Raw genomic sequence first — 12,189 nt, forward strand, 5'->3', positions numbered from 1 at the left:
GGCTGACTCCTCCCCTCCCGTATAAAAGTTGTTTAATTGAGGGACAAGAGAAAAGAAGAATAACATACTGTACTCACTGCTTAACTGTGTTTCTAGATCACGCTCATTTCAGGTAAATTTACATGCAGTGTGAAGATACGAGCATAATAAAGATCACTAGAATTAGCATGCTAACACAACAATGCAGCGCAAGTTGTTTTGGTTTCATGCTGGTGCTCAAGGGCGACATCTGCTGGATCATCGTGTAGCTGAACGTCCTGAATGCTTTTTGGTTCCGTTCTACTCCATCCACCGTCCTATCTGCAAAAGACAAGAAGCCCAAAAATAAATCTTAGACATAAATAAACAGCTAATTGTGCAAAAACGTTTCCTTCATTCAAAGAAATATGAGAGCAAGGTAAATGATTTGTGTCCTGCATTCTCAACAGCTCTACATCTGGAAATCTTTCCCTCAATAAGACGAGTTTGATTAATTTCTCCTCCGCCATTTGTTGTTGACAAAGCTGATATCATAAGCCCCGCCGCTTCTTGATTATGACTGGATGGTGATGGAGACGTGATATTGATAAAAGCAGCAATGGTCCAAAAAGTTGAACTAACTGAGAGCGAAGTGACTAAAGCTGAAGACGCTGCACTGCGCTGGTGTATTTAAAATTTAAATTTAAAAAACAGCTTTTGATTGATTTTTCATGGTTTGTTCCTGCAACCATACTCACCTGAGAAACGTGTTTAGGCTGTGCAACGGGTACCCTGTTTGCCATTTATGAAAAAATAAACTCAGGGATATAAAATTATGTTGTTTTTAAAGTGCATAATGTGCGTGTGCATGCAGAAATCAATGACCCAGTTGAGCCAGCTAAGGTGAAAGTCGGGACATCCCCGAGAAATCCACAGTCACCGTGTCCAAAAGGCACTCAGCAGACTATCTGCAAACTTTTAGAGAACTTTTTGGTCTTCATATATTTAGCTTCCCTGCAGGTCACTGTGATCTCCTGTCAATAATTAGAAAGGTTCAAATAATGAATGAATTCAAAAGTAACATGAAATATGTGATACTAAACAGTGGGGTAGTGCAGCGTATACGCAGGTATATGGAACATACACACTTATTTTTCAGTCTCCATAGGGTACACTTCCTTTTAAATCCCTGCTGATTCACATCATTGATTCATTGATTATATTCAGTAGCATGTTTTTTTTCTTCCAAGGATGGTAAAGGGACGACCCTGGTACTAAATACACAAGAGGAGTCCTGCATGTCATTGTTTATAGCAGAGGCCGTCTATCCGCTACTGGACGGAACACTTAACCACTTCCCCCACTGATACCAATAAACCTGAAAGTATTCGCTGTAGATCCTGAGGTCTTTCTTTTGTCATAACCCGGTTCGTGGGTCACGGCAAAAAATGGGAGGAGTCAGAAGTTATCAAAGAAAACATATTAATTATTACAAAATTAGGCAAATATATCAAATAACAAAAGTGTTTAATCTGTATCATCAGTGGTGAACAACTGTGCACATGTCCGTCAGGCTGTGAGAGAGAGAGAGAGAGAGAGAGAGAGAGAGACAGAGAGAGAGAGAGACAGAGAGAGAGAGAGAGAGAGAGAGAGACAGAGAGAGAGAGAGACAGAGAGAGAGAGAGACAGAGAGAGACAGAGAGAGAGAGAGAGACAGAGAGAGAGAGAGAGAGAGAGAGAGAGAGATGCACACAGGAAGCTGGGATTTTACATCCTGGGTGGAGCAATGAGCCCAGGTGCTCCAAATCTAGGAGCACATGAGACATACACACACGCACACACATTATGCAGAGGCCGTCACACTATCAGCACCTACAGTAATGAACCCTGCACCCATCCCGACAGGATGCAATGAAGTTAACCAGTCTCAGTATGCGTGATGAAGTAAGTGAGGGCTCAGTTTGCTTTTCAAAAACGGGACATTTGGATTCAGCTCTAAGGCTGTTCCAGGCTGTCTTTGTTGTGATTGAAGCGGTGAGTAAAGAAGTCGAGGAGGTTTGGGGTCAGTCAACACGATGACTCAGGTCACCACAGTAAATAAACAGACTGTCCTGTAAACAGTGGAGTCAGACTCACTCCCAGGAGTCCTGACACAGACGAGGATGTGAAGAGGCCGAGGAGCTAATGAGGTGAATGAGAGCTGCGGACATTTACACTTCAACACAAGCACAGAACAAATTCAGAACTTTAGAGGACTCAACAAGGTCGGGCTGCCGGGTTCATTTATTCAGACAAACAGGAAGTGAGCACAGCTTCTCTCCAGCTGGTGGATGTGCTGAGAGCAGGAGGGTACATCCTTGAAATCCTTGAAAAAGCCCCAGCACTTTGTCGTTTATTTACACCATTATTCCTGCTCTTATGATTTTGTCCTAATGTTGCCTAACTTCCTTTTAGTGTTTTTTTAAATGAAGATATAGAACTTCCTTTTTATAATTTTTCTTTTACTCTCTACCAGCTGCTCCCAGAGGACCCAAGCTGTCCATGACCCCCGATCGAGCCACAGTGGGGGACACAGTGCGGATCACAGTCCAGGGCTTCCAGCTCGGACCCTCAGCGGTGAGTTTCATTCTTTGATCAGAAACAGCTCGCAGAATGTCGTCAATAAGAAGGATGCATTCCCTCTACAAAGAGGACCATGTTTTTTGAAGATTTTTTGGAGTGAGTTTCTCCCCTCCAGGCAACGATTGGTTTCACTTTCTTTTCTGCCCACTTTGAAAGCCGTGGTGCAGAGACTCCTCTTGGAAGCTGTTTCTCCAAACCAGCTCTTTAGGAGAAATGCAGAGATTCTGATTTCTATTGGGCTTCATAATAACATTTGTGAGAGCAGAGGTATTTAGATTTCTGAATCAAGTGTTGTGTACTGAAAAGAAAAGTGTGTGTGTGTCTGTGGATTAAAACTCACTCTCTGGAGGTATTTTATTAATAAAGCTAGGAGTAGATTCTAAGTTACAGTTCACACATTTTGCACAGAATAAAAACTGAGGTGCTATTTTTGCCTGGTGGTGCAGCAGCCTGCAGCAATGCTCCTGGAGGAGGAAGATGATGAGGAGGGAGGAGGAGGAGGAGGGAGGAGGGGACGAGGGAGAAGAGGATGGAGGAGAGGAGGGAGGAGGAGGAGGAGGAGGAGGAGAGGATGGAGGAGAGAGGAGGGAGAAGAGAAGAGGAGGAGAAGAGGAGGAGAGAGGAGGAGGATGAGGGGGAGGAAGGGAGGAGACGAGGGAGGAGAGAGGAGAGGGAGGAGGAGGGAGGAGGAGAGAGGAGGTAGCTCAAGGACACTTTAGATGGATAGATGAGCTCTTATGATAATTTTGAAACACATTTAGATGCAAATGATTTTCACATCAAACAAATAAATCTGTTTCCTACATCCTGATGTTCCTAAAGTTCCACCCTCGAGGGCGGTGGGGGGGGGGGGGGGGGGTCTGATTTTAAACTCTGGTTCTGGTTCTTTCTTGGAAAATCTCTGTTTGGCAGGTTATTGGTCTGACTGTTCATTACTTTTCGTCTGGGGTGCCACTAGCCTAGCGGTTATGACGCATGCACCTGTACAGAGGCTTTAGTCCTCTGCACAGCGGCCGTGGGTTTGAATCTGACCTCTGCCCTTTACTGCATGTCACCCCCCCACAGCATCTCCTGTCTCTCATCAGCTGTCCTCTCTAATAAAGACAAAAAGGTCCAAAAAATAACTCAAGAAAATGTTGACAACCTTAGTTTAGTATCTCAGCATCTGAAGAGGAATAAAAGCTCATATTTGTCCAATCACATACGTTCTAAAAAGAGCTGGACATCCAGATGATTCTTCTCCGATCACTGACCGACAGCAGCAGCTGGATTATGAAGAATATGTGATGCAGATTTGTCCTGACTTTAAATAAATTAAGTTTAAAAAACATGCACAGATAGTTTTTAAGTCCTGAGTTTAAAGAAATATATGATAAAAACATCAAAAAAACATGCAGATGGTTATGCCTTTGATATTCAGACAGTGGTGTAGCTAATCAGTGATACGTTTGAACATGATGAGCTGGATTAGTTGGGACGCGCAGGGTAAAAAAAAAAAAAAAAAAAAAAAAAAAAAAAGGGCGACTGATGTTGGTGGGTGTCGTTCTCCCTCGTGACCCGACGCTGACAGCTGAAGCTTTGAAATCAGAACTTCTTGTGACGGTTCAGAGGAACTGGAGAGCCAGAGTCGGGGACTTTTAGAGATGTCTGCGCATAAAGAATGAAGCAAAGGCTGAGGAGTGACATTTATTTATTACGTTCATTTTTTTAACAGACGTAAGCTGCAAAATACTTCACAAGGATTTGATGCAACATGTCTCAAAGACCCAAAGCAACTATCTCTCTCTCCAATTTTTAAAAACACATCTGTAGTTTAAACTGCAGAGCCAGAGATGCATATACAGCCCTTTATGTCATCTTGCATTGACTCTTGTTACACCTTCTCCATCATTTGAATGTCCCTTCCCGATCGTCTGGATCCAGAACTCTGCTGCAGGTCGTCTCACTCCATCAAACCGACAGTCTCACATTTCCTCTTGTGCTTAGATCTCTTCACTGCTCTTCCCCCATGTGCATGCAGACTCCAGTTCAACATTTCCACCATTTACTCCAGAGCTTTTGCACGGTCAGGCTCCCCGGCATATGTGGCTGAACTAATCCCCCCACCCCCCACACTCATCATCAGGCCCCCTCAGGTCAAATATGTTAAATCTGCTGGTTACCAGGCTCTCGCCTCCACTGAGCCTCTATGAATATCACTCCAAATAATAATAATAATGCAAACATGATATCACAGTGAGAACCTTTTTATTATCAGCTGAAATATGAGCTGAAGTAGATTTTTAGAGATTCATGCAAACGTCTTTATTTTATGAATATGAACATGAATAAGAAGGCGGTTCATGTAGTACAGTCTTACAAAGACAAATTTACTGATGCTCCAGGAAGACAAACATACTCTCTTATACCAGACACTTAAAGGCTTTATATGCGATCTTTTGATCCAGCAGATGTTGCCCTTGAGCACCAGCATGAAACTAAAACAACTTGCGCTGCATTGTTGTGTTAGCATGCTAATGCTAGCGATCTTTATTATGCTCGTATCTTCACACTGCATGTAAATTTACCTGAAATGAGCGTGATCTAGAAACACAGTTAAGCAGTGAGTACAGTATGTTATTCTTCTTTTCTCTAGTCCCTCAATTAAACAACTTTTATACGCGAGGGGAGGAGTCAGTCGGCCGTCCCGGCGATGTAAACAAACTGAAGATAGGACTCTGAAAATTCTGAAAGCATCACAGACAGTGGGACTCGAGTGTTACACCCATTGTAGACAGTCATGACTCACAGGGTTATTTTCAGAGGATAGACTTGATTTCCTATTATTTTTAAGTGTGAAAAATCGCATATAAAGCCTTTAAGTCAAACTTGACCTGAACTGTTTTACTCATGTTTCATTCTCCACAATCAGCGGGCAAATGAGAAGTGCGCCCTCCCAGTTTGTCGGTTCCCCGTCTCTGTCCCTGTGATGTCAGCATATTAAACACGTCTGCAGATGAGCATTGAGGTCTGATCCAAGGCACCCAAACTCTTCTTATGAGCTGATGTCTCAAAAAGTGAGCTGTCTGACTGTGAAGAAGTTAAGCAAGAACTGAAGACCTGACCCACATTATCACACACAAACAAGCAGGAAATGGCTAGTGGAGGGTTAGGGGTTCAGCTGTCAGAGTCGTGTCTCGCTCACTGCCGAGTTCTTTGGGTTGTGTTTTGAGTCCAAATGCACAGAGCGAGATCAGACAGGAAATGAAGGGGGGGGGGGGGGGGGGGGGGACTTGATTTATGTTTGAGAAGGCTGAGAGAGCTTTCAGATATCTGTCACAGCTGTCTTCATTGTTGGCAGAATATTTCAAACCAGCTTGAATGTCAGCTGGGTTCTCCTGTCATCCAACCTTTTGAGTTTAAAAACAATCAAATCATGAAGATCAGCTCAACGAAGCGTCCCGACCTGAAGCGTCCTCTGAGAACAGCAGCTGCCTCTGACCAAGAAGTTGCATGATAACCTTTTAGTTAAAAGAAAAAAAAAAAAAAAAAAAAGAAAAGATCACAGATTTCTCAAAGTCAGACTTCCTCAACAAGGCATTACCCACATTTTGGATTCTTTACACCACCTGCCTGCCTGTTAGCTGCGGGTAGGTGTGCAGAGCTGCGGTCTCTCCCTCAGGCCTGCTACACTTCAAATTGTGAGAGATGACTGAATCTCTGCTGTCAGAACCCCGCAGCTCTGAAACAACCTGCCTGATTTCGTCAGGCAGGTTGTTTCAGTGTCAGCTTTGATAAAACTTTACAGGAAAGAACATTTTCTATGGAAAGTCGATCTGTAAGTGAAGTCTGGGAACTGATTTCTCTTGTCCTTTTTCTCGTATAAAAACATAATATCAGTGTAAAAATGTCTGAATGTTGTGTGTGTGTCCACAGAGCGAGGTGTTCCCTGAGCCCATGTTCACCTGGACCAGAGTCGGGGGTCGTCTCCTGGATGGCAGCGAGACTCATGACGGACGAGAACTCGTCCTGGACAGAGTTCCTGCTGAGCTCAACGGCTCCATGTTTCGCTGCACGGCCGAGAATCCTCTGGGCTCCACGGACACACACACGCGCCTCATAGTGTTCGGTGAGTCTGTTTGTGTAGTTTTGGTTTATTCATTATTATTTGTTCCATGTGCTCGGATTTTAAATGTGTTTTTTTTTTTTCATGTCTGTGTTTTTATTTTTTATTTTTTTACAGAAAACCCAAGATTAAAGAAAGGAAAAGAACGTTTTGTTGGTAGGTCTTTGTTTTAAGTTGTTGCTTCAGTCTCTCTTCAAACTTTGACAACTACAGTATATAATTTCTCACCCATGTTTTAAATAAACTTCTCTCTTTATGCTACAACCACCTAAGCAATTTTAACCAGCATAATAATCCAAGAATCCTTCTTTGTGCAGCAATAAAATATGAAGCTAACTGTTAGCTACTGGTTCAATTTAAAGGTCACATATCATCTTCCTCCTCTTCAAATAAGTCTGAGAGCTCCTCAAAACATGTGTGTGAAGTTTCTTGTTCTAAATCCACTCTGATCCTGTATTTGATCATGTCTATAAACCCCTCTATTTCAGCCCTGCTCAGAACAGGCTGTTTCTGTGTCTGTACCTTTAAATATGTAAATGAGCTGTGTCTGACCACGCCCCCTCTCTGGAAAGGCTTGGGTGTCTCGGTCTTTCACGCTCCATGGCCTATTTACGGTGAGAAGGCAGACTCAGAGGGCAGAACAAACACCTAGCTGTGGGAGTGTCACCCACCTGGGGGCTACTGCCCTTTGTGATGTCATGAAGGGAAAATCTCAGCCTGTTTGAGCACACATTTACTGAAAAGTGGAGCAAGCAAAAGACGGAGAGGATGGACTTTTCTCATCATTGGGGGGTTTGTAGACAGAGTAGAGACACATGTTAGAGTTAGAGGAACATGGTGAAGTGGATTCTGTATAATATGTGACCTTTAAATCAAAATCAAGAACTGGTCTGAATATACCTTTAAATTAAAATTCTGTGCGAGATAATTTCCTTTAAGAAAAAAATAACTGCCACAAACTATGTGCTATTATTTATGTAATGAGTGAATTACTGAAGAATCCAGTGAATTTTATTTTTTGCGTTTTGTTGATTTTTGTCTTTCCTGAATGTTGTGACATTTAATCGTATTGTCATATTACTGTAAGTCATTTTATGATTTTATGTTTTAATTTTTGCCTGTACATAATAAATAAATAAAAATATAGAGCTTCAAATTGCTATATATATTTATAACTTAAAATAAATTATATAAAAAGAGTTTAAAAATTGTGTAAAATAAAGTAGGACACAATCATTTGATAAATAATGCTCTTTGGAAATATAGATATAGACTTGTATCATCTGCATAAAAAAACACAAATATTCTAATAAATTAGAGCGGCTGTGGTTCAGTGGTAGAGTTGGTCGCCTCTCAACCGGAAGGTTTTGGCCGACACCATCTTGGTTTTCTGGGAATTCAAGGTGATCATACTTCTGCAAAAGGGTGTCTTCTCTCTGGATTGACAAGCTGTTGAGGTAGCTGCCAATCACAGGTGGCCACGCCCCTTTAGTCCACCTTCCTTTTTTGTCTTTTTCACAAAAAAATTGAAGATAATTTACGAAATAACTTAAATGTTGAATAGAACGAGGCTTAAAATGTGACCATAAACTTAAGGACATGTTGTTTTCTGAGGTATAAAAGAAGAGAAAACGACTTGGCTTTGTTTGCATCCAGTGGAGGCGCCCCCTGCTGGTCATTGGAGTTACTGCAGCTTTAAGGCACTTCTGCATTAACTAAATTGCTTGGTCATCTTCTATTAGTCTGAGGTTTGATTCTGAGAGCTTCCTGTTGGAGCTTTTACCATCCAACTTTTTATAGACTTAGACGGACATGGATCTCTGCCAGTTAAATTATCGGTATGAACAATAAACTGAGCTTGACAAAAACAAGCTTGACTTATAAATAATTCACTCATAAATAATAAATCAACGCTGAGTTCTGCAGCGGGGAACAGCCAATCAGAGGGCTTAAAAGAGTTTCGCCATGCAGCTCATGGTGGGGGTGAGGATGGAGTTCAAACTTTGGAACGTGCAGCTGTTTTATGTTTTTCTTCAGACAGTAGGATATGTGGTGTTTGATTTTTAACAGCAGTATATATTACAGAAGGTAGCAGCTCTGACTGTTTTTGGAATGATTAATAGAAACAGTTATAACAGTGGATCGGTTTTGATGGACGTTGAGGGAGAGCCTTTGAGGAGTCTTTTTTGATTTAATAAGTCACACTAAAAGAAATCCTGACGAGGAAACAGCTTCAGGTTCCAGACTTTGGATATTATGCAAATGACTTCCTAGTAGGAAAACTTTTTTGCATGTCATAAAGTAAGGTTTGCATAATGCCTGTGAGGTATTTTGGCTACACCTAAAGACTTTGAACATATTTTAAAGGTCTAGTTTGATATCCTCTCATATGCAACATTTATCTAACAGACTATGAAGCCTTGTTCACACCTGCTCAAAACTCCTGAAGTTTTCAGGGTGAGCTGCATGTGTTTCTCCTCCAGCCTCCTCATATTTATTCTGCAGAAAGTCAGAGTGAGCTAATGTGAGAACGCAGCAGGATATAATCAGGAGAATTCACCTGGAGCAAGTGGGAGGGGGTGGCGTCCATAGACTGTCTGCACGCCACCTCTACCATCTTTGTGCTCTAATAAACCTGCTGCTGCATGTTTCCTGTTCTTCAGTATGTTTTTCTCTACGGTGGCCGGTAGGGGTCAAACGCTTAGCAACTGATGAAACGACATACATTTAGAAAAACGCGCAGCATATATAGAAACGCTGCACATTCAAATGCAAACTACCAGGTTGGCTCTGGAGAAAGTGCCCCTACTGGTTAAAGTCACTGTTTTAAAAGCAAAATTAAGAGCTTTAATGATACCTTTCTTTAAACTATGAGGGGAATAGAGTGCTCCAAAACTGATTTTATTTCACCTGTTGGAAAATCGATTTAAAACTTGTTTGGTTTGAAGCTGGCATAACAATTTCTGCACCCGTCTGCGAGCTCACGGCAGCATCGACCTCCAGTCAGGGAAAGTGCTCGATCAATACTTACTGATTTCTGTATCTTCTCTCTGCAGCCATCGATGCAGCCGTCATTCAGCGCTCCCTCACATTAACCTCCATGTTGCTGCTGCTGAGCTTCACCTTTGAGCTGACGTGACCCGAGGCCCTGCTGCTCCACCTCCAACCTCCCACCTCCACTTACCTGAGGAACCTGCTCTCCCCCCCCCCTGGCTGTAGCCTACGCTCCGAGCTGCTGAAACATAAAGAGTGCTGCAGCGCTTTACATTTAGAAAGAGGAGATACAGCATCAGACAGAACAAAAGGTCCAGATGCCTCTCTACATGCCGTCACACTGTGAGACTGCGCTGATGGATTACTATAGCTCAAGTCACTGATCACAAGGACAAGCTCGCACAGCGTCACACCGAAGGAGTTCTTTGATGTAGAGTGTGTGATTTCCCTTTTAAATTGTCTGCAGATTCCAGGGAATAATGGCACAGGAGAATGCTGGTCCTGAAAGTCTGCTTAGCCAGCTCTCATGCACAACTCCAGACTGGATGAATCATCACTAGTGTGCTCATTATACGCCTCTCAAGAAGCTATGATTTATACATTCAAAAAACCCCCGCTCAACATGACTTTAATTATAAATCTCCTGACTAAAAGGTACCCAAAGTTTTGAAATTGGAATAACAAAAGGAAAATACCTTTTTGTTGAGGAGTAACATCCTTCTTTTCACCAGAAATAGACTTTACATCGCTGCCTTCAAAACCCCCGGACTCCACTGACAACAACAGAAAACGTATGTTCCTGTTAGGGGATGTTGTTCTTTACCTGCCGCCTCCATCGCATTGTTCAGGACGTCTCAAAGTGTGGCGCTCGCCCCCCTGTGGGGACACGGAGAGATTTCAGGAGGGGGGAACAGGTAGTGTGCAGTGTTTCTCACCTAGGTGGGCCGCCCAGGTTTATATTTTCCACTCATACGATCGGCATTTAAGACCAATGAACTAGAAGGTGATTGCTCTCCCTCGCTCTGTGTCCTTCATACATGTTGCAGGTGTGTTCACTCTGCAGGTGACCAGAGAGAGAAAGAGAGGGATAGCCTCTGTTAAGGCTCTTTGAATGTTTGATTTGTAGCAGTGCAACGTCTGTTTTGCTTTGTGCAGCTGCTTGTTGCCGATGTGATTCTGCTGTCTCACTTGGTTTTTCTTTATTATCCCATATGCTCTTTTTGTAAAGCGTCTCCAGATAACACTTGTTATGAATTGGCAGTATACAAATGATGATTGATTAATTGATTGATTCTGCTAGGTAAAAATGTTGTTTTTGTCAATGGAGTCTGGTGGTTTGGAACAGAGCATTTTGAAAGGTGTTTCTGTTTTTTTAAAAAGGTCCTCACTCTTAAAGCTCCCAAATTATGCAAAAAACACTTCACCATGTTCCTCTAACTCTAATATGTGTCTCTAGTCTGTCTACAAACCCCCCAATCATGAGTAAAGTCCATCCTCTCCGTCTTTTACCTGCTCCACTTTTCAGCTCATTTACATATTTAAAGGTACAGACACAGAAACAGCCTGTTCTGAGCAGGGCTGAAATAGAGGGGTTTATAGACATGATCAAATACAGGATCAGAGTGGATTTAGAACAAGAAATTTCACACACGTTTTGAGGAGCTCTGAGACTTCTTAAAACGGAGGAGAGTAAGTGACCTTTAAAGCTCCTGCGAGGAATATTTGTTTTTTGTTGGTTTTGGTGCCCCCTGTGGAGAAAGTATGCTTCTCATCTCTTTGCTGATTTGTCAAATGACGTCCGACACACATGACCAGCATTACAGCCTGTTTGTGGTTCTGCCTGCTGAAACTTTTCCTCATTATTAACAAATAGAGCCACAGTTAAAATACACCAAAATGCTATCTCGCAGCTTGACAGAAAATATGTGGATTCAGCGTACACATGAAGACTTCTTTTTATTTAGTCAGTTCAGCTCTCTTGTGTACACAGAATCCACCTATGTTCTGTCAAGCTGGTACTTCCTGCCATCACCTGCACCTTTAAGGACTGACAGTGCTGTGCGCAGAGCGTCTTCTTTTTACACCCTTTGAGATGATTTGCCTTCTCAGAAACGAAGACTTTTAAATGAACTGTATGTGCTTTGTCTCTGTTTTGCAGCTCTGCTCACCTGAAGCTTCAGGGGGGCTGAGTCGGTGTGTTTACTTGTTTTCTTTGCTCCCCTTTAGAGACCAGATCTAAGATATTATTTCTGATGAATGCTTTGTTTCTGTTTCCTTTCTTTGGCGTTACCCTCCTGTTACTGCTGGACTCTAAAGAAGCTTTTCACATTGTTTTCTTCGCCCGTCTCTGTGAAGCACTTTGCTGAGATTATCGTGTTTCAAGTGCTTTAGAAATAAATTTGACTTTAACTGACTTGACTGTTGAGTAGATGCATTTTGTCATGACAATCTTTGACCTTTGACATTTTTGAATGTTGTGTTTACAAGATGCAAAGAAAAACGCTGCTGAC

The 12,189-nt window shown here is 42.3% G+C and overlaps 1 pseudogene; it reads left to right on the top strand.

The window, feature by feature from the left end:
• LOC109981525 (immunoglobulin superfamily member 21-like) overlaps positions 1 to 12,093 on the top strand; it is a 35,187-nt pseudogene extending 23,094 nt beyond the window's left edge.
• Positions 12,094 to 12,189: the final 96 nt, after the last annotated feature.

The sequence above is a fragment of the Labrus bergylta genome, chromosome 12 (assembly GCF_963930695.1).
Source record: "Labrus bergylta chromosome 12, fLabBer1.1, whole genome shotgun sequence".
In the NCBI taxonomy this organism is placed as follows: Eukaryota; Metazoa; Chordata; class Actinopteri; order Labriformes; family Labridae; genus Labrus; species Labrus bergylta.